This window comes from Athene cunicularia, assembly GCF_003259725.1.
Source record: "Athene cunicularia isolate RWA chromosome Z unlocalized genomic scaffold, athCun1 chrZ_part1, whole genome shotgun sequence".
Lineage (NCBI taxonomy): Eukaryota > Metazoa > Chordata > Aves > Strigiformes > Strigidae > Athene > Athene cunicularia.
This window is the reverse complement of record NW_020799142.1, coordinates 34592909-34617865: the sequence shown is the minus strand read 5'-3', so window position 1 is coordinate 34617865 and position 24957 is coordinate 34592909. Positions and strand designations below refer to the sequence as shown.

General features: G+C 44.2%; 1 protein-coding gene across 5 annotated transcripts in view; it reads left to right on the top strand.

The window, feature by feature from the left end:
- The window catches only part of NEDD4L (neural precursor cell expressed, developmentally down-regulated 4-like, E3 ubiquitin protein ligase), a 127571-nt gene that overhangs the window by 52924 nt on the left and 49690 nt on the right, over nt 1–24957 (top strand). The gene's annotated exons all lie outside the window — the stretch shown is intronic.

Sequence of the window (24957 nt, the reverse complement as noted above, 5' to 3'; positions counted from 1 at the left end):
GGGGGGGGGGGGGGGGGGGGAATTCTTTCTTGATGGTTTGGGGTTTTTTTTGCCTTGTGGAAATTAAAAACATGTCCTGCTTTTTGTGTGCCACAAGTCCTATCAAACAACTGTACAAGTGGCTTGGCACAACTTAGTGAGCTGTCTTGTTTGTATTTGCCTTAATTTTGCTTTAAGATAACAGAATTAATCTGCTGGGTTTTCTTTGTTATAATGGGAGAGGACTGATGTGTTATGTTTTTAAGCCACTTTTAAAAAGACCAAAGTAGGAATGAGACTTAAGGGTTTAGATTAGTCATTTGCTTAAATTGCTTTCCTGTGCAATTTAACACTGCCCACTTGAGTTCCTGAGCTCAGTGATGCTGTATATAGAATAGTAAGCACTCTGTCTCCAGCTGTGAAAACAGATTCACTAGAAGAGATTCTGGTCTTCGTTTCTTGTGTGTTTTCCTTCTCCTGCGCTTTGGTTCAGTGAAATGTAGCACAGAGAGACAGCTGCTCGCTGCAGCAGGGCCATAGGATGACTCTGCAGCTTGCCTATGAAAAAGCTGATAGTCTCCAAGTTATTCCTGTATAACCTTCTTTTAGCTCTTCCGTAGACACTGAGAGTAGAAAATCACAAAGTATCCCTAAGCTTTTATTTTTAAAAAGTAAAATTAAAAAAAAATAGGTTCCTTGCCAGTCTAGGTTTTATCTCAGTCTCTATCAGCTAGCAGTTCTGTGAAGTAGCATATAGTATCTGTGCTGCCAGCCTGAGAACCTTTCAACAGGAAAATCTGGAATGCAGAGACTTCACTGATTTTACTCTTCATTTCACTTTCATGTATGCAGTGCAGTATGTTAAGTGTTCTCATACTAAAACGGATCTAAATCTCAAACTAAAAATGAAATGGGGGGGGGGAAAAAAAAGTATGTCTGATTTTCCCTTTCCTATTTATTATCCCTTGTTCCTTTCCAATAATAGCTGTTCGTGGAGAACCACCGTAACCGACGGCATGAGTAGCTTCATACCAAACCTAGTGCAAAAGCACCAGAGGTTTGCAGACCTGTGGCACTCGCAGGGAGATGTGCCCCGCTCTCGCTGCTGTAGCTCTCCTTTTCCTCAAGGATCAACCCCCCAAAGTCCCTTCTTTGATCTTCACTCTAGTACTGAGCCACATACCAAAGACTTACTTCAGTGTTTCCAGAGCAGAATTATGAAATTTGTTTCTGTGTGCTCTTAGTTTTAGTTACCATGTGAAATCAATTTAGTCAGCCATGAAGCGTGGCAGTCACAGAGGCTCTCAGTCCAAATGCGACTTGCATTCTTTAGTGCAGAAAGCTTCAAAACTAAAGAATTAATTGAAACTTAAGACATTTTCTTCTGGTGTTCTCTCATATTTGTAGTAAGCCCAGAAATATTGTGGGTAGAGGTGATTGGCTGGGCGAGATGCCATGGGAAGTGTGGGGAATGAAAGCATTTTGGTGAAAGTTTTGCTTTATTTTGTCTACATAGAAAACATTCTTTAGTGAGGTGCCATTTTTAATCTATCCCACAGAAGTTTCTTTGGAGAACTTAGGCTGCGAAGTAAGGGCGTGCCTGAAATGTTTGTTCTGTTAAGCTGAGGGGAGAAGTTGCCATGTTTTATAGTTGTTAGTGCAAAAAAAAAATATAAATTATTCTAGACTCTTCCAGTGAAACAAGTTTGTGTGTATTTGATTGATATAGGGCATGGGCCCGGGGCTGTAAGCAGCAGCTGCTACAGCCTTATTTATCTTGAGTGAAAACATTCAAGCGGGCGTCTGCAGTCCTACTGCTACCAAGTGTTTATGACCTTTCAAATATCTTCTGTTTTAGACAGAAGCGGTTTCGGGCAAGCAGGATGTATTTCATTACAGGCCATTATAAAATATTAAGTCAAGTATGAACTTATGTCCAATTGTGGAAGATCTTATTTGGAAAGCTTGTTACAAATTCTTTTGACTCCTATATTTTACGTGTAATGCAATAGGCTGCTGCTAAGTGTGTGAAAGTGTCGCAGCATATAACAAATACATTGTTTGTAATTCGGGGTCTGTGAGTGCATAGCTGTATTTGTGGGAAACACTTCAAAAATCTCATGTATTGGACAACTGTTGTAGAGTCCTGACAAAGGCATCTTTGTAGTGATAAAAATACAGAGTGCCCTAACAAAATGTTGTAGTGGTAGTACTGAATTCATTAACAAACAGCAGCGGCAGCTCTCCACTCTGCAAGTCTGCACTTCTCAAACTCAGCTTTTATCTTTCTTTCTTAGAAATAATTTTAGAATTAATATTGTTGTGAAAGTACAGAGAATCTACTCATGCTCCTAAGATACCATCTGGGATTGAGGCGTGTAAACCGAGAGGAGCAAGCTGGGATAAAGGCAGCTCAGCAGCCACGGAGGGACAAGTACCCTGTGTCGCACAGCGCCTGTAAGGCTTGAATGTGGGCACCTACGCTGTGTGCCTCGTCCAGGCTGGTGCCGCGGGGCAAACCAGCCACCGCTCACCTAAACTCCAGCTGGGACACTGTGGGCAAAATGCCCTTTATGTGAAAGTGGAAGCAGGGCCGGGAGAACGCCTGCAGTCGCGTGATGGCTTTCCTAGGCACTCTGTGGGAAGTGGTTAAAAAATCAAGCTGAAGAACATGGAACTCGGTGGAATTAGGGAACTAGAACTCTGCTCCTCTGCTGCTGCCTCTCCCAAAGGCTGGAACATCCACTTCCCTGCCTTCCTCTGCCCTTTTTCATATGTCATGCAAAACGTCGTGCCTCTGTTGATACCCTCACTTTTCGTTCCGTTGCTTTAATGAAGTGCTTTCCTGGGAGGCCTCTGCCTGGCAGTGGGCTTCAGATGTGTCTGCGGGGAGCTCTGTGTTTGATCAGGAATAATTTTTACCCCCTAGAGCAGAGTCAGCTACTGTTGATAAAACTGTGTAGGGGAAAGGCAGACTTGTTTACTAATTTTTAGAAGGATTCCAGTAATTAGAAACTCACAATTACATGATTGCATAGCAGATGAGGAAAAACCTTAACTCTTATTCAGATTCATATAATACTGCATTTTAATGCATTATTATCACATAGAGCACAATGGATTTGGGCAGTTTATTTTTTCTAGAGGGGATGAATGCTCCTCTTAGTTCTTTTGTTCCAGTTGCCACTTTTCTTCGTTTCAGTGATATTTCAGTGTAGACAGGTTGCTAATAACCTCCTCTTACCTTGATGACTTCCTGCAGTTTGGAATAGATTTTTGTGAGGGCTAGACTTCGCAAAGATTACACAGTAATCCACTCAGAAAGTTGCTGCTACTAGGCAAGTCTAAAACCTTGAATCATCCCCTTTTATATCCCACTAGGAGAGCTATGAGTTGAATTTGTCTAATTGTATTGGGGATTGATTATTTATTTGTGGGTAAGAGAAAGCAGGTCAATGAGATTGCTGATTGATGTAGAGGAACTGCTGGTGAAAATTTCCTAGCGTTCGACAGTGTTACTAGAACAGTATCTAATGTTGAATTGTGTATATGAAAGATGCCCAGTGCTGTTCTATCTAAAGAGATGGAAGTGTATTTCTAAAGAATTCAACACTCTATAGACTCTCCTTGCACAGTGAAACCCCACTGCAATGTTTCTGCCTTAATTGGACTGTGAATTAGTATCAGATATATAGGAACTTATGTTCAGAGTAACTGAGCCATCAGCTGTGTACATTGACAGCAATTTGCCAGAAAAGGGCTGTGATCGTGACATACCACATCATATATTACCGCATAGAAGGGAAAAAATGCCAGTTAACTTGCCTTATAGGTTGGTGTTTCCTGTTACCCTGGTTTTGGTCAAAAGCTGTTGACACACCGTGCTCTAATATTTGCACAGCCTGTGATACAGTAGTCTTGGGATAGGATTTTTTTAATGGCTGCGAGAAGTGAAAGAAAAGTGAAATAAACTTCATTGTTTGCAATCCTTTGAATTTGTAGAGGAGCTTCTGCTGGCCACATCTTTAGGCCGTATTTCTACTTAGTAGTTACTTTCCCTATGCGTTTGTTTCACATTTGTTGTCTGTCTTGGATCCAGTGGGTTGGAAAAGAAGCAGTTTCACCCTGCGGCCAGACCTAGCCCTAAGGAACGAGCAGCAGTTGTCTGTACTTGCCCCGTGCGAAGCCATCGCTGATAAAGCACGTACCACTATATGACAATTGCAAAGGGCACTGGAGGAATAACCTTCTGAGCTTTCACCGATGTGTTTGCAAAATAAGAGATGTTTTCATTAGTGTGAAACTCAGTTCTGGATTGGATTTTCTGATTTTTTACTTTTCTACATACACTGATCCATTTCGTTTAAAAAAAAAAATAAATTAAAATCCTTCAATGTTTCAGTGTAAACTATGGCAACGTCTTCAGGTCTCTTTCCTGAGATGGCACTGAGACACCAGATGGTTTAGGTATTGCTGATCAGCGCAAGGAAAACTGTTGGAAATTTGTAACGATGAAGTAAAATGAAAAATTCAGATAACCATTGCCAGGATTTATTTGTTTCAGGTTAGTTAATGCAGCCTTCATTTTCTCTTTGAGTGCTGCCCTTCTTGCCCGCTCCTGCGGGCACTCCCCAGCCTGTCACTGACGCAGCCTTCAGCACGTAATGAAGTGTCATTCATCATCTGTAACTAGCCCCCAGGCTGACACTTTAGGCCTTGAGTTGCTATGGGAAATGGTGGTGCTTTTGGATTGGAAAAGAGGTTCAATTGTTTCCCTTATAATTTCTGAACCAAGACAAAGTGTCTGAGAACTCCAGAGAATACACAGACAAAAATGGGAGAAATCCTGTTCCGAAGGAACTTGCCTCCCGCTCTCCAGCTGCCCGTCCTGTTCCCGTGTGGGTGATGCAGGTGCTGGGACCAGCAGTCACTCCGTTAAGGTCGGGCGTGCAGAGTGCAGCCGTCCTTGGCGTCAGAGGCTTTCCTTCTGTCTGCCTGTTCGTCCGTCCGTGCCGGTGCAGCAGCAGTTACCGGTGCAGGACGTTAAAATCCCATGTGTGGTGCTGAGCCGCTCCCGCCTCTTCGTTCAGAAGCGACTGCCGAGCGCGGTACAGCATCCCGAGGGGTACAAAACAGGGAGAGACAAATTGTTAACAGTTTACTTGTTAGTCTTTGTTATACCGAGAGCACGTTCTTGAAAACGTAGAGGTCTTCTAAACCAGGCAAAAGCTGTGTCAGAAGCAAGTGTCTCCTGCCAGGGCAGGCGCTGGGTCCAGCCGCCCGCGCTCGGGCGCTGGTGTTGCAGCCCCGTTCCTCTGCCGGGCTGCCCAGCCCTGCTGCTACACGGTGACTTTACCTGTACATGGCACACAGCTGAGTTTGGATCCCTCCTTCGGGCCTTGCTGCCTGGGCTCTAATAGGCGTTTCTAGAACATAATTCATGTTGCCCTTAGCTAGATGTTTAAAATAGCTCAAACGAGCAGTGCTGTGAATTTCCTGTCTCTCCGCCTGCTGTACAAGGAGTGCAGACGGCTATCTGGAAAGCCTCTGTTCTGTGCAGATAAGGACTTGGTTGACATCTGCAGGTAAAGGTGATGAATTCCATTCCTCGAGTCTTTTTAGGTTTTCTATCAAGGACAAAATCAGTTCTTGTTCCTTCCTCTGTGCTCAACAAACCTACCTCTAGGTTGTACTGAAAGGGATCTCCCCGACCACAACAGGCTGTGCCCAGAGATAACCTCCTTTTTCATCCTTTCTGTTCAGGGCTGTGCTGTAGGTGACAGCCCCCTTTGGGCCTTTCCTTCATGTGTAACTGCCCCCCACCCCCAGAGTCACCTGGACCCTCCTTAATGAGCCTTCACACCAGCTTGCACATCTGTTTGTAAAAGATCTTCCCGTCCTGGAAGGGGCAGGCTGTCGTGTTCAGACCTGTAGAGCAGAAGCTAGTTCTACAAGAAGGAAAGTACCAAGGCAGGCTGATTTGGGGGTTTTTCCTTTTATTTTTCATGGGTTTGGGTTGGTGTTGATTTTTTTTTTTTTTTCTGTAAGTGGAGGACAAACAGCACACTGTAGGCAGTGTAGATCAGCTTGCAGAATCAAGAAATCCATCTATAATTGTCAGTCAGGTTTTCAGGGAGTCGAGAATTGGCAGTGCTGTCTTTATCCCTACACAGTCTCAAATTTCCCTGGGAAATGATTCTGAATTTTATTAGACTTCATTGTTAGGTGTTTTTCTTCCTGAAAGCTGTATGTTTTGGTATTCTTCTGTAAAGAAACTTCAAGCAGACGTGCTGGAAATAACATCACTTTTTTAACAGCAGTAACAAACTATTTGCTATTTGCTCCTGCATGGAAAAATTGTATGCTGAGTTTCAGTACACAGTGATCTCTTTAAGGCTGAGTTTGTAAGGCCCTCAGTTTATAATGGAAATGCTGACACAGTCTTAACACTGAAGGTGCCAGCCAGAGCAGCTTTGATATAGAAAATTACAGATAATAAACCAGATACAGAGTCTGGATTGCCTCTTTGTCCTATTCAGCTGTTTTCCTATTTGAGAAAAGCCAATCATCAATGAGGAATTTAGGAATGTGCATGTTTTATGCCTGTTCTAGTTCAAAAAGCTATTCTGGATCCAAATCCATCCTGTTTGATTAGTTTCTACGTTATATCTCAGTGTAAAATATATTACTGCATACATTTATCTAAAATCTGGTGCTTTTATCTGTTTTTTCATCTAATAGGATGTCATTGGTAGCTTCCAGAAGTCAGCAAAATAGGTTAATAAAATCAGCAGTATGACCATGCAGGTTTCTGTCTCCAAAAATAACAAATAAATAAAAAGGGGAAAACTCACCTTTGCTCTATTTAAATCCTCTGATATTATAACCTTAGCAAAATGCTGGGCTGTGTCTTATATATTGGGAAAAGCTAATTCTAGAGTTAGTCCCAGGCATTATCGCCACCAGAATGCCATTCCGGTTTGCAGGTCTGTCATGTGCTGGCTCCTCAAGCCTTGGGGGCGAGGGAGTACACTGTGTTGGAAGTGAAAGTCAAAAAAAAATTGTTGTTCTGACTAGATGAGTTGTGCAAATAAAATTCACACTGCACTGTGTACTGTGGGGTGAGTTCAGAGCGGGTCAGCTGCTCCGGTACAAGGCTTCATCTTCCCCTTCACCCAGGTCAAAAGGAAGAACCTCTCGGGTGACTGACCTTTCCAGGCTGTATCTCACCTATCCTAGAAAACAGCAGGAGAATATAAACGCTATGGTATGGTCGGATTTTTATCTTCAGTAAAAGAGAGACTCAGCTGTAAATTTCTGACCTGACTGACCTACCTGTCAGTTAGTTGTTGAAGTATTAAGAGTGTTTTTTAATGGCAAAGAATAATATACAATCACTGCTTATAATAAATAAGGCAACGGGAGCCTACGTATTCAGCCTTAACTTTCATATTCAACAGATTGCTGGAGGATAAAACTCTGGAGTGTGGTATTTAGAAACACACAAGCATAAAACTCCAGAGTATGGTATTTACATGCTTTTAGTATTGAGAATAACCTACTTTAAAAAGGGATGTAATCATCAAACAGTGAAAATCCTTTCAAAGAAGACATTAGAGGTTGATAATAATCCTCCTGGGGAAAGTTAGAGCCTAAGTTTTACCTTAAGTGAGTGCTTAGAAGATTTTATGTAATTTTTAAAAAACAGAAATAAATTTTTTTTCAGCTCTTAAAATTATTTCTACTCCACATCCTGTAAATAAAACCCACAGCATGTCAAGATGTGGAATTAGCATTATTATTTAAGGGATTATGTTAAATCAGTTATTTAAAATATTTATGTTGCTAAATAAGATTTAGAGCATTATTATCAAAGCTAAGAATTTTATCCATTATATTTTGCACATATCCTGGATAGGGGGAAACTCTAATACAAGTTTTGTGTATTTTACCAGTAATACTTTAATCTTTTAGTACTTAGTGTTGTAAAGACTTTGAATTACAAATATGCTAACCATTTGGTTAGTTGAGATCTGCTTCAAGCATGGTTTTATATTCACAGAGTCATATTACCACAAGACATTTATTTGTTTCAAATTCCATGGAAGTGGAACTAAACTTTATTGTTGAAAAGTTGAGCAATGTCTCCTTCAGCGTACGCACCGAGTCCTGTGCTCTCTCCAAAGGTCTGTCAGCGGAGGCTGCTGTAGTTGCCGTGTTACTAACACCGGTATTTTTAGAAACTCTATCAGAGAGTGCTTGCCAGCACACTGAATTATTAGGACCACAAGTGAACTATTCTTGTTGGGAAAGGGCTGCGGTATATTTGGTGATGCAGCTTGCAGGTATGTGGCAGCGTGTTTACTCACACTCAGCCTCCCAGAGCTCAGCAATCCACAGGATGGATTGCTAGCCCTAGACTGATTCACGAAGGGCTTTTTTTAATAGTGATGTTTTAAGGCATAGGATTGCAGGAAATGCTCTACCAGGCACACAAATCAAGCTACGGAGTAACTCTGACAGATTTTGTTTATTTATATAGTTTCCAGTACTTGTGACATTATCAGCTTTCCCGATTCACTTCCAGCCTTGCGAAAGGTCCTCTCTGAAGCCGGAGCGCTTTGTGCTGCCGTGTGACTCGCTCTGTGCAGTGAGTCAGAGGAACAGGCTTCTGTTCCCTGCAGGCTGAGATAAAACCTGGCAAACAGAAACGAGAAACTAGCTGGGTGAAAGAGGGGCAGGGATTGCTTCCTGTGAAGGGCTGAGCGTAACTGCTGCGAACTGAAACGCTCAGTGAAGATAGCAAAGGGGTCTGTTCCAGGAGGTCCAGCTCGGGGGGGGGGTTCCTGCAGACTCAGCCGTGTGAGGTTTTGGCTGTTCTGTAGGGTTTGAAGGTATATGGCTGAACCTTGACCAGTGTTGGGAATTCTGCCATCAGCCTCAGTATGGCTGAAGCTGCCCTCATGAACTTCCTTTCACTGCTCTGTTCTTACATTTATCCGTAGTCATTCTAAAGGCTTCAGCTTCACAATCAGCTCTTCTGAGGTAGAGAAGCTGCTCGGACCGACCACTCAGAGCTCTGCCGTCTTCGCCGTAGGTGCGTCCACGCTCAGACGTGCCTCTGTGTGTAGTCACGCATCCGCCGAGCGTGGGACCGAATCCCGCAGTGCGGCGGCAGCACAGCGGTGCCAGCCAAGCCCTGCTGGGGCACAGCAGCAAACAGCCGGCCCCTCAGCCAGGAGGAGGGGAGCCAGAGCGCGGGCAGAGGCGAGCTCTGCCGGAACAATGCGCCTTCCAAGCACACTATTGTCTGCTTGCCGCTGGGAAAGCTCGCCCGTGGCAGAGCTGCGCTGCAGAATTCATTTGCTCAGCAACAAGTCTGTAGGTCTCGGCGTACCGTGTGTTTCAGTCTGTTCCCTGCCGACAGATGAGCACGCGGAAACTTCTGACATCTTCAAAAGTGGTAGCAGGTCCTCCTGTCCTCAGGACTGTGCCTGTCAAGTTCTGCGATTATCAGTCTTTCTGCATCATTGGAGGAGTTTTAAATTGTCACATACTTTAAAGTTCCTGTATTGGCAACATGCTGCAGATTGTCTGCTTTGTCTCCTGCCCTAGATAAAGTGCTAGCATTAAGCTCTGGGGGGGAAAAACCAAAACCAGTCTGAACTGTAAATTGAGCTTTCTCTGAACATTCTTCGTGGGAAAGATTCAGCAAATGAATGCTACTGAATGAAGGAAATGTGCTGAAGACAGTTTTTCATCTAAAAGGACAATCTGTACTCTCAATAAAAGGTTGCTTCTATTTGCGTAGCAACCATCAGGGAAGAAAAACTGTTTTGAAGGAGGCATTTAAATCTGCCTGCGTTTTCTTGGCATTACACAGGCTGATACACCTTTGAAAAGGCAGACTTTGCTATTTCTCTGACAGTGACATATTGATGTACTTAAATATTTGCTTGTTTTATTAATTTACACTCACAAATATGTTGAAGATTTTTCTCCTGATTCCAGGAGGAATGGTATTAGGGTTCAGTAAGGACCTCAAAAATAGACATTTTATTTTAAGACTAATCTTCTGATTCTGGATTTTGGAAAACAGATCTGATACCAACTCTGTGGTTACTTTCATCCCAGTGTATGTCCACCGAGTAGTCAGTCTCTATCCTTGTTCCTGGTGTTGCTGCCCTTTTGCTCTCCAGTCAGTTGTGTGCAGTCACATGTACAGCCCTAAAACAGAATGAGGAAAATGAGGAACATCAAGAGTTACAATGGAAGTAGTTTAAAACATAATTACCAGTTTGGATGTAATCCATAGCCTAAATGTGCTTTTGTGCATTCTGGGCATAAAAATTTCATAACGAAATAGTTTATGTTTCCGTTTTCAAATGATTACCTCTCTTTGAAGTGAGGCTGTGTACTAACAACTTCTGAAAGTTTTCAGTAATACATGAGGTATGAAATGCATAAAAAGCAGCTACAGTTTGGTGCTTAAAGCCAAAGCCAAAGAGGTTTTCAGAAATCAGTTAATTTGTGGTGACGTTATTTGAGATCTTTTACATGGTTTTCATTTACTCTATTAGAAGATCTGATCTTAAGTGAAATATAATTTTTTTTGTTCTTTGCAGATGTGGGCTTTGTGGGTAACGATACAGTAGTTAAGCACAGGAAAACCTTACAGTAACTGTTTAGATGTGGGAAACTTCTTAATAGGTCAGGTTTTCTCTGATGTCACCATTTTTAATATCTTTTTGGCCTTGCAACATCCGCCCTAATACAAACAGCAAACCGTACCTGCCTCATATTTAATGAGAGAAGCAAAAGCAAAACTGTCTTACTGTTGCCATCCCCACAGTAGACCTTGTGGTGGCTTTGGTTTGGGGAATTAGCATTGCGTTGGGCTCGGGTTTTGGTATTTAGTTTTCTGTTAAATTAGGAGAAATAAGTGGGTGGATAAGGGTTTCTGTACAGAATTTGGTTGTTCTCCCTATATAGACTTGTAAATACTGTGAATTTGTTACAATTAACTGCCCGACTTTGTGGAGTGTATCTGTACATAAAAATGTAAAATATTTTAATTTTCTATTAACTGTGCTCCTATGGAGACACATCTTCATCCCACAGTAGGACCTGATATCTTTGAAATTTATCAGTCCTGCCCAACTTTTCCTGATACTAAAAACTGGGTGTTACGACAGTACCCATCGAATTTATCACTTATTTGGAGTTATGGAGTACAGTCTTACCTTAAGTAGTCCCCATGTCGTGGAGCTAAGAGCACACGGGAACAGGGAAGGCAGTTGAACTTTCTAACGTGGGGAATGTGACCGGGTACGTCTGCTGGAAGGCGTTAGGCAGGACAAGGCGCCTTTGCTCTGGGGGGATCTGCAGAAAGCGCTCATCCCTGGGGTCCTGCCTGTGATTGCAAAACACTTGATTCCTTTTGTATCTGTGGTGATCAGCATTTGTTACGGATGTACTGGTTCCGTGACCCCCGCTCGCTGCGCTGCCCCTGTCGGTGAGCAGCAGGAGCCGGGGCTGGTCGGTGAGGGAGCAGCGGCTGCGGGCGGGCAGAAGGTTCCCTGGCGAGTTCACGCAGTGGTTGCAGGCAGCAGGTCCCCGTAAACAGCCTCTCCTGTCCCCAGGCTGCGGAGCACTCTGCCCGCTTTCCGCCGTTGGTTTTGTCCCAGCAGTGCTGGCCTGGGCCGGTGACATCAGCTGCCTCCTGTGCCGGGTGCCAGCCCAAACAGATGGGGGACGCAGAGGGGAAAGGAATTTGGCGTGGTCAGTCTGCAGCGCCAGCTCGCTCTCCATGGAGCTGGGGTGTGTTTCCCCTGCTGAGGTCTCCTCCCGGCGAGGTTCTGTGGGCTTGGAGTTGGAGGGAACTCCTCCTTGCCTTTGTTGTTACGTTCCCAAATTTTACGAGGATTAGCATTTCCGACGAAACATTTGCAGCAAATATTTCTGGAGTTCTGGTCTTCCTGCTTTTTGTTATAAGCAAATTTAGAGTACAGAAAGAGCAACTGATGGTGCAGAATTTCAGGATACAAACAACTGGGAGCTGATTTTAAAAAAAATACGACATTGAAAAAAAAACCTTTTCAAGGTTTTTTCCCCCATGTTCTTTATTTTTCACCATGTGAGATTATATTACCAGTTACCCTACTGTGTTTTTATGACTGAAATTTAAATTAATTACCCACCATAAAGACTTTGCAGTAAATATTACTGACTGTTCTACATAAACTAGTAACTATACTTTTCTTAAAGAATTAATTAAACAGAAATTCATATCATTCTACGTTGAATTTTCATAAGCTTCTAAATTCCATCAGAAACAGGTTACACGAGAGGAAGAAATCCTTGACCAAAGGGAGTAGATAAAATGGGTATGGCTCTGGCTGCCTGCGTAAGGCACGAGCTCGAGGGTGGGAGTTACACTGTTTGGAGGGGTGTGTTTTGTATCAGCTTGGGAACTCCGTAAGACCACTTCTGAGGAGTAGTCTGGTAATAGCATAGTTCATCAACAATCCGAAGTATAAAGCCCAGCACCTCCTCCTTCCCCCGTGCCGGGGCATCCCGCTGCCGCGGGGCTGCTGGGCCAGGCCTCGCCGGAGCGTGCGCGTGCCTCTCCCACAGCTGGCAGTGCCGAAGGCCCCGAAGCCAGCACGCTCTTGGCTCTGCTTTGTTACAAACACGTGCGTTATTTCTAACCTGTAAAATTTATCAACTCTCAAAGTTCTTTGCCTCAGCAAGAAAAAAAAGTGGTTGAACATGTATTGGTCTAAGTGATCATTCAGGTAACGAAATTAAGATGACCAGTTAACTGTCCACTAATGAGTATTTTGATGGCCTCAACATGAGGTAGTTTTCTATTTCTCTCCGGCCAGCCATGTTTCCCCTCAGTGTCCTAATAAATAACAGGTATAGGGCATTCTTGTGTCGGATAAACTTGGCATTTGGAATGCTTACAATGGCTTTTGGGTTTTTTCCTTAACACGAGGATAAAATCACTAAAGCAAAAACCTTATGTCAGATATTGCCAAGTCTAATGCCTTCCTGAGCAAAAGTGCTACTCGGATCAGAGGCTTGAAAGAACATGCTTAGTACGTTTGGAAAATTTCATCTGAGCAGATGTCAGCGTGCTTTCTCGGATTCTGTTACTGCTGTCTCATTTCTCTGCCTCCTGATACTTCCACAACTTCTTTTTTCTTTGTCATGGTTCTCCTGTTGAACCTCAGTCTCCAGTTCTTCCATCAGCCACATGCCTTCAGTACTGCGTCAGGGTCCAAGATAAGCACGTCGATGGGTCCTAATGTAATAGAGCTGAATACCTGGGGAAGGTGCTTCTTGTGACATCTGCTCCCATCCCCAGCAGTTTATGGGACACTTGCACATTGTTCAGGAGGAACAGAATTTTCAGAGTACTGCTGGAGCTCTAGCATGTAATTACTAAACACAAACTTGACCCTACATTCTTACTGAGGCTGGCTTAAATTGCCATTTTCTAGCATGTGGCTGATAAAGATGCACCTTCAGCTTCTCCAGAGTAAGAGAGACTTCAGCTTTGAGGTGAGGGAGCTGTAATTCTGGTAGCTGGACATAACTGACAGGCTCTCAGTGGGAACTGTAGCTTGTATAAATGTTAGTTGTTGTTCGTCTGCCCATACAGCCAAGTATTTTATTAAGAGTTCACAAGGGGTCAGATAAACATTTAGTGGCTTTCAAAAACTGTCTCTGGTCATTTGAGTACCTTGTGTTATGTGGTCAAGTTACAGTGAATTTCAAAGCACTGTGGGGATTACTGGTCTTTCAGCCTGCCTGGAACTGTTTACAGTGGCTTGTGCCCAAGGGTGTAGCATGGGCAAGGGGAGTATGAAATAGCAGAAATCAGTGCGGCTGCTGAATGGAAAACTGGGGACTTTTATTTCGCCTTGAGTCATGTTTTGTTATGTTTTACTGCTGCTTTGCAATTCGTATGGCAGTGTACATACTGAGGAAGAGGAATCCAGGAATAGCACTCAGTAATAAAGGAATATTGCATCAGTGTAATGATGTGTGTGACGGATGACTAAAGAGATGATTGTTCTTCAAGAACTTTTCTGCACTGTTCAAACAGTTCTTTGCTGCAGAGTTCTTTGCCTGAAAATTACTCTAATTTAGATTGAGAAAGCCAGTAAGTAAATTTGACTAGAAATTGTGGAAGAAGAGCTGCAGGGAGAAGAATTGGTAGTTAGAAAATTTACAAAGTACACCCGTTTGCTTGCATCATGCATGTGCATGCAGAATATATATACGTTATGCCTTATGGAAGTGGTGCACCACTAATCCCTCAATTTTCTGAGTGCTCTATTAAAATAGCAGTTCTGGTTTTGACCAATTTAAGAGCAAGAAATTATGACTTCTGGATTTTTCCTGTTTTGTCCATGTTCAATTCCCATAGAAGCCACAATCCTCACATTTTTTTCAAAGGCAGCTGCATTCCAACAGGTTCTAAACCTACTAATGATTTCCTCGTCAAATCTTACTGTATGGGCAAGGCAACATGGGAAAAGCTTGCTGTCATACTCCTCAGCTGCTGCCTTCAAGAAGCAGCAGGAGGCAAAAGTTAACATTTTAAGAGAAGGTGATGTCCGTTTTCAACTTTTTCTGCTATCCTGTTGCTAATCTTCTGGCGTGGCTTCAAGAGTTGCATACATTCTGCATCTTGAGCTCTTGCATCTCTTGGATCTCAGTTGCAGGTGTCCAGGATATGTAGTGAGCACTGGAATAGCTTTAGAGGGGACAGAAATCCCCCTAGCGCTCTAGAGCATTTATACTCTTAGAGTACTTGGCTTTTCTGAGGGCTGTTTTAATTGCTTTTGCCAAGAAAGCCCATACATAGACAAATTGGTCATGACAGATGTATAGTGAAATCCAGGAGTCTGAATAAAAGGCTGAACTGCTGTTGGTGAAGAAAAGGAACAGAAAAAGTAGGACATCTCTTTGAACAAAAGAAAAAAAGGGTAGGGTGAGTAGACTGGTGAGGGGGAGAAAAGAAGAAATGCTAATGGAGGCAATAAAAGGTCTGTGTCATTTGAATGTGTCTGCAACACAAGGCAATATTAATGAGCAATTTGCCAGCTAATTATACTCTTTTTTCACCTACTTAATATTGTACACCACAGCAGAGTTTCCCAAGCCTACCGCCCCTGCTTACCAGTACTGGCAAAAACAGTTCCCAGCTACAGTTGTACTTCAGAAATCCATTGCTACAGTTCTGTGAGTTACTGGTAAGGTAAGCTATGTGAGCAGCACTTCAGAGGGAATAATTCTGAAAGGAAGTAAAATACGTGTTTGCTAACACATAAGGAGTGAGTTTAAATAAAATAGAGGCTTCCGTGGGGAAGATAGCAGAATTCAGGTGCTGGGAGCGCAAGGCAGCTGACTTTGAGCACCCAGCTGACTGAGAAATGCAGTTATTGGAGGCTTTGGTCCATCACCCTTACAGGTCTGGGTAGATCTAAAAATCTGTTAATCTGACTGAACTGCACCTCTTCGCTGACAGAGGGAGCTGAAGGCAGCTGCCCTTCTGTGTTGGAGGTCCAAGTCAGCCAGAACAAAACTCGACCTAGGGTCTCAGTCTTTTTAGATCTTTGCCACTCTGCAAGAAAAAGTGTGTTTCTCTGCCCCTTAACTGGCCTGCACTGGATCCCACAATGATGGGATCTGATACATTCCATTTCCCTGTATTTCACAAGTTTTTGTGCAGTGTTGCAGCTGTTCGGTCATTTTCTTCACATGGTCACAGAAAAGGTTGTTGGTGTTTTGTGTGTCCCACTCTGCATTGATTTATCATCATTTTTCTGTGCTATAAACGTGGAATTTCGAGGTCATGCCCCTGGTGCGTTACTAGTTGTATGAGACCAGTGGCTGTGGGTAGGTTGTGTGGCAGTTCACACATGCCCTGTGCTGTAGTACACTTCTGTGTGTCCCGCACAGGGTCTGCCCTCTCCCAGGCAAGAAGCAATGCTAAATATGACTCTGAGCAAATGAAGAATTTTTGGGCCTCTGTGAATGCTCCAAGTAGTAAAGTGCAGCTGTCTGTACTTTGGAGAGTCAGCCACCAGCTTCTCTTCATGGAACAATCCTCCTGTTGTAAACCTGGCTTCATTTTACTCCTTGACTTTACCAAGGTAGCCTCTCCTCTAAAATGTTTCAACTTTGAATATCATTGTTTTCTAAATTCTGTACCTTTCTATACACAAAAATACAGAATTTGTATAAGGTTTACTGTTAGATATGAAGGATGGGTGATTCCTTAGTGAATCCTGTGCAGTCTCAGACATTCACAATATGAAAACTGCTTTTGCCTCCATTTCCCCTACCAGTGGCAATACAGATTCAGCTTTATAAAGACAGCAGGCCTACAGCTTTGAGGGCAGAAAGTATCAGGGCACTCAGTAAAAATTTGTAGAGCGTTAAGAGTATTAATGGAAAGAATAATGGGAAATTACCAAGATACCTTCGTCAGTGTTTGATGCTTCATGTCTTGAGACACCCAAGAATTTCCAGCACAGTTCAGTGAACTGTGGTTGGAGAGGCCTGGAAGTCCGAGCAGTATGTTCTCAGAAAGCTAGTAATTCCTCAGCTCTAAGAGATGTGCACGTGTTTGTGTTCTGTACCCTGTGCTGGAGCCCTACATGCGCTCTCTGTACTTCTGCTTCATAAAACAAACGTTTCTTTGCTGTTTTGAGAAGTTTCATTTTCCAAACCTGACATCAGGAGAGAACGTTGCTTTCTTCCATTGCTTCCCGCCTCTGTAACTCGGGTGAGGAAGGCGTGAGGACTCAGTGAAGAGGGGAGGGATCCCCTATCCCCTCCCTCGACGTGCTGGTGGTGCTCCCTGGAGGCTGGTGGCCGTGAGGGCGTGTTGGTGGCCCGTGGCCAGCCTGGTGTCCGCCAGCACCCCAGGCCCTTCTCCGCAGGGCAGCTTTCCAGCCTTTCCCGGGGAACAGCGGGGTGCTTCTCCCCACGTCAGGACTTGGCGTTTCCCCTCGGGCTTCACGAGACTCCTCTGTGCCTGTTCTCCCAGCTGCCCAGGGCCCTCGGAAGGGCAGCGCATCCTCCTGGCCTGTCAGCCACTCCATCTAGTTCTGCATCGACTGCAGACCTGCTGGGGTCACGCTCTCTCCCTCATCTGGGTCGCAGATTAAGATGTTAAACACCAGAGAACCCGTAATGGTGCCTGGGGTGTGCCACTAGCGACTGGCCTCCAGCTGGTGGCTGGCTCTGAAATTCTGACTGCTCGCAGTGCTTTCATGTCCCAGGGAACCTGCCGATAGGACTTGCACAGGGTGGGTTATAGCGTCATGTCCTAGTGCTGCTGAAATATATCGATACCTTGAGTTAAAATAACAGTCATCAATTAGGTGTATATGCAAGATTATACTTCGTGTAACTTGGAGTTACTTCATGTAACCCTTCAAGAAAAAAGGGTTTCAGCAAGAGTTCTTTGGAAAACTGCTCTTAGTACTGCCTGTTTCATAAATGTGACAGAACCAGCGTGTAACAGACAGGTTAAGATTGGCTGATGCTGTCACACAGTTTTGCAAATTAACTGCCAAAACATGATACCTTCATGTGCAGGCCGGTGACTTTGAACAGATGAACTGTTCTGGACAAGTTAGAGGTGTCCCTAGCTCTGTGCTGCTCCCCTTAGCAGATAACTATTATGGGAATGTTCTTTAGCATCATGTGCTGAAATTATTGACAGAGATGGGAGGTCAGGTTTTTCTGTTCCATCATAGAGCAGACCACTGTGCAAAATCGCCTCACCAGCTTACAGCTCTTACTGATCCTTCTCTGCTAGTGGCTGCTTCTAATGCTGAATGATGGAGAGACATTTGTCCCATCTTTTTTCAACCATGGAAACTTAGGTTAAAAAAAAAAAATTACAGCTAAATGTCACTAATGGGTTAAGCATATTCCATTATACAGCTGTGGTTGTCCAGCTGAACTCTTGTTGGTGAAAACTTCAGGTTTTGCCATGAGAAACTTAGAGGCATTTCCTTCAGGAAGAAAGACGGGTATAAACTAAACAAAAGCTGGTAGGAGTGACTGCAAATCAGTACATAGATAGGCTGGAGGAACTTGCTGGTAAGGGTTCCATTTTCTGCCATATTTTTGTCTTCCATTTTGCAATTACAGATGAGTTTCCATCATCAAGACTATAAAATTCTTAGCATTATCATCGAACCCCAGACTGGTTTGGGTTGGCAGGGACCTCAAAGCCCCTCCAGTGCCACCCCTGACCCGGGCAGGGCCACCTCCCACCAGCCCAGGTTGCCCAAAGCCCCATCCAGCCTGGCCTTGAGCCCTTCCAGGGAGGGGGCAGCCACAGCTTCTCTGGGCAGCCTGTGCCAGGGCCTCACCCCCCTCACAGGGAACAATTTCTGCCTTAGGTCTCATCTAAATCTCCACTCTGTCAGTTTAAAACCGTTCTCTCTCGTCCTATCCCTGATCAAGAGTCCCTCCCCTGTTCCTGTAGCCCCTTTCAGCACTTCTGGCTGCTGAAGGTCTCCCCAGAGCCTTCCCTTTCCAGCTGAACTTGGGGCTTGCCTGGTTATTACCCTGGGAATCTGTAGTCCATTTCATTGTCGTCGTCTCACTGTTCTTCAGAGAAGATTACCTCAGTTCTGTTCTGAGATTTATGGTCAGTAATTCCTTATTTCTTATGAAGCAAAGGACAAAAACTGTCCTAACACATTTACTTTGTTCTAGATTTTGTACCTGTTCTTTCACTTAGGCACATTGATTCTGTTCCTATTTTCCAAATCCTCTCACAACTCAGGCCTGTTTTAAGGATCTCTCAGGCATCAACTCCCCCCCTCCTGCCAAAGCTACTCCTTTACTTATTCCCCATTTGGTCTGTTCAAAATCTAAAGAAAAATGGATTCTCATCTTTTCAGAGGCTGTTCATAATGCAGTAATCCTAATAATAGCAGGTATTCACTCGCCGTACGTCACAGATACAGCCTTTTATAACTGTTACCCTGTTAGAGGGAGGAAATAGGAGTGGTGGAAACAGACTGCTGTGTGTCATACATTTAATTATAATAGGGATCTAAATAGGAAGCCATTTTGTCGTAATGAACGGAATAAATCTTTAACGCTCTGTCTTTCCCTGGCATTGACCAGAGTTTTTTTGGCTGTTACTCATGTTTCAGGAATGCATCAGATCTTGGCATAGGTGCCCAGTGGTTTTTAGTATGTTTAAATAAGCAGTGGCAATGCAAGAGAAATATTTTGGAATCTAAATAATTTATGCTTATGTACTGCAGCTCGCTTAATCCGTTTAAGTAAGGGCCCAGTTGTCGTGGTTGTCCGTGGTTGCTAAGAAAAGGCCCTTTTTCACTCGGCTGTGACGGTTTCGGAGCACTACTGCCTTGTCTCTGAAACTGCAACTCAAAGGTTACGTCTTTTATTTCTCATTTGATTCACGAAGGGCCTCCGTCCGCACGGTACACGTTTTTATCTTGTCAGAGATCAGCTGTCGTGAGTGCAGCGGCTCCTCCCCAGCGTCCCTCGGGGATGGCAATGGCACCGGAGGGTTTCCAGTCCTAAAGAGAAAGCCTTAACGTGATAGATCTGGCTGAGTGAGAATAAATTCTTTCTGACGTGCAGCAGTATTCTAGGGGCTAAAACCAGGTTTTAGTCAGTGAAACGTTTTGAGTCGTTGCTGCCCGTTTCACCGTTCAGCCTCCTCTCAGTCTGGCCTGTGAAGCCTGGCCGTGGCGGTTCGGAGGCTGCAGGAGGAGCAGAGCCCGGCGCGAGGTGCCAGTGAGCCTTTCCAGTGACCCCACAGCCAAGGCGGATGAGGTGCTCGGATTTGTGAGGTCGGAGGGGCACTAGTGAGGGACCTGTGTGTGGAGAGGCCGACACGGGCAGGGTGTCCCCGGGGCGCTACTGAAGCAGCTGCGGGTGGAGGCAGCGCAGGGCAGGAGACAGACGCGCCGCGGCACGATGCCCTCCCGAGAGCAAACCCCTTGGAAAGGGCTGCTAGGACCGCTGCTCTCTGTTGGCGCTGCGCTTAAGGACTCGAAGTTTAGTTTTATGGGTATTTATCTATATTTTCAGTATTTGGAATACAATTTAAAATGTCACCTCTTACATAAAAGTTCTGATTAATTCCAGTAGTAATAAACTATAATTAGTTCTAATGATTCCTAATCTGATCATTTTACTGTTAACTATTCCTCCTCTTGCTTTTGTTTCCTACTTTGTCATGCCTTAAGTACAGAAATAAAGCACGAATTCTGTATGCGAAAAGCTCAGCCTGACTTTCGTAATAATGCAGTTATAATAAAAGATTGGTACAGGAGCAGTTTTACAAGGAAGAAAGGGTTTCATTTGGTCTAAAATACAGAATCAGTGGCAGGTTTTTATTTTAAGCTATTTTTATCATGATTGTGGAAGGAAGGAGAGACTGCAAGTACAGTTAAAGTTAGCTAATTAGACTGGCATGTGAGACTGCCTCCTTAGTTGACTCCAGAGTTTAAGGTGCGGTCGTACAAATCTAGGTAACTTTGAAATACGCTGGGATAGTAATGATCTCGGGCATTGCCACAGAAGTAATCTTGGAATTAATGTATTGTTAAGTGAGATTATTCCATTAAACTTTGGCAAATTCTGGGGAGAATGACTTTTTGTTTTCTTACATACTGCTCTGAAGTGATAACCGTGTTTAAATTTCAGCTCAGATTTTAGCCTTAATTGGTTAGAACCTTTTTGATTAAGAACAAATGAATAAAAATCTTTGTGGCCAGGTTGCATAGATTAACTGCAAAAGTATAGTAAGTTGCCATTATTATCAAATGAAAAATGGAATGTTAGTTACTCTTGAGAACTAGTAAGTACTGCTGAGAACATTTTGCTTAAAGGAGAGGAGATTGCACTGGGAACTGACAGAACTGCTTTAAGCTGACGTAAATGAAAAGAGGTTTGTTGCAGCTCAGTAAGAAGGAAAAATTACTGAAACTTGCCAACTAAGAATTTAATTTTGGTATTCCTTTCATCAAAGGATAAGTGAATATAATAAAATGATGTATGTAGCTTTATTTGTGCGAATGAGATCAGGGAGCCAAGATGCCTTAGGTATAGAAAGACATCTGCCATGGCTAATGAACGTTTTACGGTTCTAGTCAAAAACTGTTAAAGATGCATGTGCTGTCTTTCAATTAATCATGTTTTGCCGCTAGTTTTCAAAAAATAATATAAAAAATAATATAAACACAAATCCTCTTTTGTTTTTTGTGTCCCTTTCATTTTTAAAGCCTTCAATAAGAGCAGAGTTGAGTGTTTCCCCATTCAGGAACCTGATCAGAAATCTAACGGCTCGAGCGGTTGAGAGACAAATCAAGCAAACTGGACATCTCATTGTTTCTGTGGGGAGAAGGGAGAGTGCGAGTCTCAGTTTGTCATTTCCTCTGTTGTTTTCTCTAAAGACGTTCCACTGTTGAGGAGGACAAAATGATTGATTTTGATTGTGTTACCTGTGAAAATATTTTTAATGCAACAATGGCTTCCTCTGTTAGAATAATTGCTCTTACAAAATGAATGCTGGCTTTGTTCATGAAGTAACAAAAGCAGGAATTTGCTACACTGTTACATCACTGCCGTGTGTTTAGGTGCTTTCTAATTACAGAGCTCTCTATCAAGGGAAAACGTGTGATTTCACGTAGTTTTATGTCAAGGCAGCAGGTATTTTACCAGCCCAAGAGCAGATACTGCTTTTTGGTACGTGCAGCTCTATTGTATTTATGTCGTGCAAATTTGCTGCTGTGTGAGACAGTCTTTAAAACTCTTGGAACGGTTTCCCTGGCACTTGGCAGTGATGGTACGTCATATCTCAAGTGCAGGGCTTAAGTAGTACATAAGGAAAATTTGCTTGATTCGTGCTTAATTTTACACTTTGTGTTCTAACGCTTTGACTGCTGAATGTCGTGGTAAGCGCCTCTGTATACACTGGTGGTTTTCTTTACCAGGTTGGCTTTATTGTGCCGGGTTCTCCCAGCTCAAACTGTGTCATTAGCTTTCGGCTTTTAGAAAAGATCAGCTTAAAGCTGGGTCCCCAAAGCCTCCTGTGCTTCGGCACCTTGAGGGGATGATTTGCACTGACATGCTGATCGTTCTTTGTGAGGAAGGCTGCCAGGGTTAAAATGGTCCCTAGTGATAAGAGCCCCTGGGCCGTGTTTGGTTGGGTGACAGGGCGCATTGCTGCCTGACTGACTTCTCCCTCCCTCCCTCCCTCCCAGTGCCAGGAGCTCCTGCCGTTAGGCTGAAGGAAAGATGAGGAGCTAAACAACAGAAAATAAAGACGTGACCCTTAGGCACCCACAGGACACAAGATCCGAGTGTACAGTCTCAAACCTCCTGTATTTGTTATTATCCAGCTGTGCTTGCAGCTGGGAGTCTCGCGTTCGCACGCCCCCAGCACGGCCGGGTTGGAGTCTGTGAGTCCGGGGCACAAGAGTGCATACCCAGTTCTGCAGCCCCCCCCGTAGGCTGGCATAGTGCTGCTGCCAGAGGGGCATCTCGGAGCAGTTGAGTATCACCCACCCTTTCTCCGCCCTCGACCCTGAAGGTGCGTCCGTCCCCTCCCTGCCCACACAGTACCTGCGTTCTGATCCAGAGCCACCAAAGCACCTGTGCGTCCTTCGCGCCCCCGTTTCTGTCACATTAGGTGTTGCCCGCTAGTATTTCAGGGATTTGAAAAGTTTGGAAATAACACAGCTTTAATTTATTTAGAATAAATTTAAATATAAGGTGGGCTCTGAACCTCATCGGACTGTTTCAGCCATCAGCCCTGGATAACCCAGGCCCTGATAACGTAGACATGTGCTGAAACGTGGTGCAGGGCACCTGCGCTCTGAGAAGAGTGTGGGCTTTTGAGTCTTTTACTTCAATCAGAAGCTGCAGGCATTAAAAAACACAGCAAAATTTACTGTAGGGATAGTGTCACCCAGCTCTGAAATCAAGCAATATCTGGGTTGGAATGTGGCATCTGTTTAAACAGTGCACAGAAATAGTACACAACAATTTTTAGGTCAGGAAGCTGGGAACATCATGATCAACTGAAAATGCCAAGGGAATCGTAGGTGGGTGGAGTGTTATTACCCAGTCTGGTATTTGGCCAGGGAACCAAAACACCTCTGAAATCCTCTGTGGGATTGTTGATAACCACGGCTGATAGGACTCATCTCCACATCACAGGGGGGTGTCAACATACAGCAATACAGATCCTGTTGTATCTTTTAATTTTTTTTCTTTTTGCATCTTCCCTCTCTCTCTGTCCCGTACCTCAGTTTCACCTACAGCTGTTGATGAGACATCACACTGTGGTTTGCAGGTGTTGCTGGTTCCAGGCCAGGGTGACCAACAGCACGTTTTCACGCAGTGGGAATGTTCACTGGGAACACATCTGATCCCAGACTGTGATCCCAGCCCTGCCCTGGGAACCATCACAGACATGATCCCGGCACAGGTCTGTCCTACCCCTCCTGCCCTGGCTCCTGCCTCTCTGCTGCACCATCCATCCTCAGTTATGCCAGTGAAATCATTAGTAGAGTCACTTAGCGAACTAGCTCAGGAATTAATGCTCTGTTTTTAAAGCAGCTTAATTTCTTGATCTAGTTCATGCAAGATACTGCAGTGCCAGGGAGGAAACAAGCAGCAAGCATGCGATCAGGAATGACTTGATCTGGTTGTGTCACTAAGTGCTAGTTGTAATGACTGTAGATGGGAATTACATTGCATGGATTGGAACTCTCATGTCAGTCAATCCTTTATCTAAATTATTTTCTTCTGTTTACTTAGTGAATGACTGGATGCAGCTGTTGGTAGGCTATTTATAATATCTGGTGAGTACTGAGTCACGCTGTTTCACGGTCGTGTGTCTGCACTGATACCATAACAACGTGTAGGTGTTTGAGGTGCTGCACCTCAGGTGGTGGCTTGTGAACCGCTCGCAGGATCCTCCTGTCTGTTGGTGTTGAGAGTCACGGTGCTAACATGAATTCATTGATGTGGAAATGAAGTCTTAAGATGTGCAAAAGTGAGTTGTGCGTTTGGCATAATTAAATACATATTAAGTTTTGCTGCATAGTCAAAATGGGATTTTTACTGCTGTTCGGACAATGGAATATTTCCAGGCGCTTCCAGAAGTTCGTGCTGTGTTCCTTGTGATCAGTTGTAACCTGTTACAGTGTCCTGGTTTTAGAACCAGGAAGGTTTTCAAAAGTACAAGACCCGGGGCTAGTGAGACAGTTGTCGGCGATGGAAGTGCATTTTGGTGATCAGTAGGTGCAACTGGGCGTTCACAGTTGGATCTAGTACTCCACTGCAGCGTTGACTTCTGTGCTTGGGAGGACTGCGTGTGTTGGGAGCGTGGTTTTCAAGTTCCTCTAAGATATAGCATAGAATCATTTAGGTTGAAAAGGACCTTTGAGACCCTCGAGTCCAACCCTTAACCCAGCGCTGCCAAGTCCACCACTAAACCACGTCCCCAGGCGTCTCGTAGACGCCTCCAGGGGTGGTTGTGTGATGGGTGATGTGTCAGCTCACCGCCTGGCCGCTCCCAGACCCTCCCGGGAAATAGCGGTGGATAATCATTGTAAGGTGTGAGATGGAAATAAAAACAAAAACCCGAAAATTCGGCAGCAAAGTGTATTTAAAAACTACTAACAGGGAAATTCTCTGCTGGAGTTTGCTGACATCCTTGAGTTTGTCAGGTTGAAGTAGGTTTTGAGCGTGTGGAGCTGGAAGCCTCTGCATGAGCACGGGGCCTGGGGGAGAGCCGCAGTCGCGACCATACCATCTTACCCGAACTCAAGGCATGTAAAAAGAGGATTTTTTTCTAATTTGTAGTCAAAAAAAAAGAATGGGCGAGGCTGGAAGGGAGCTCTGGTGATTGTCTAGGCCCCCCCCCCCCCCCCCCCCCCC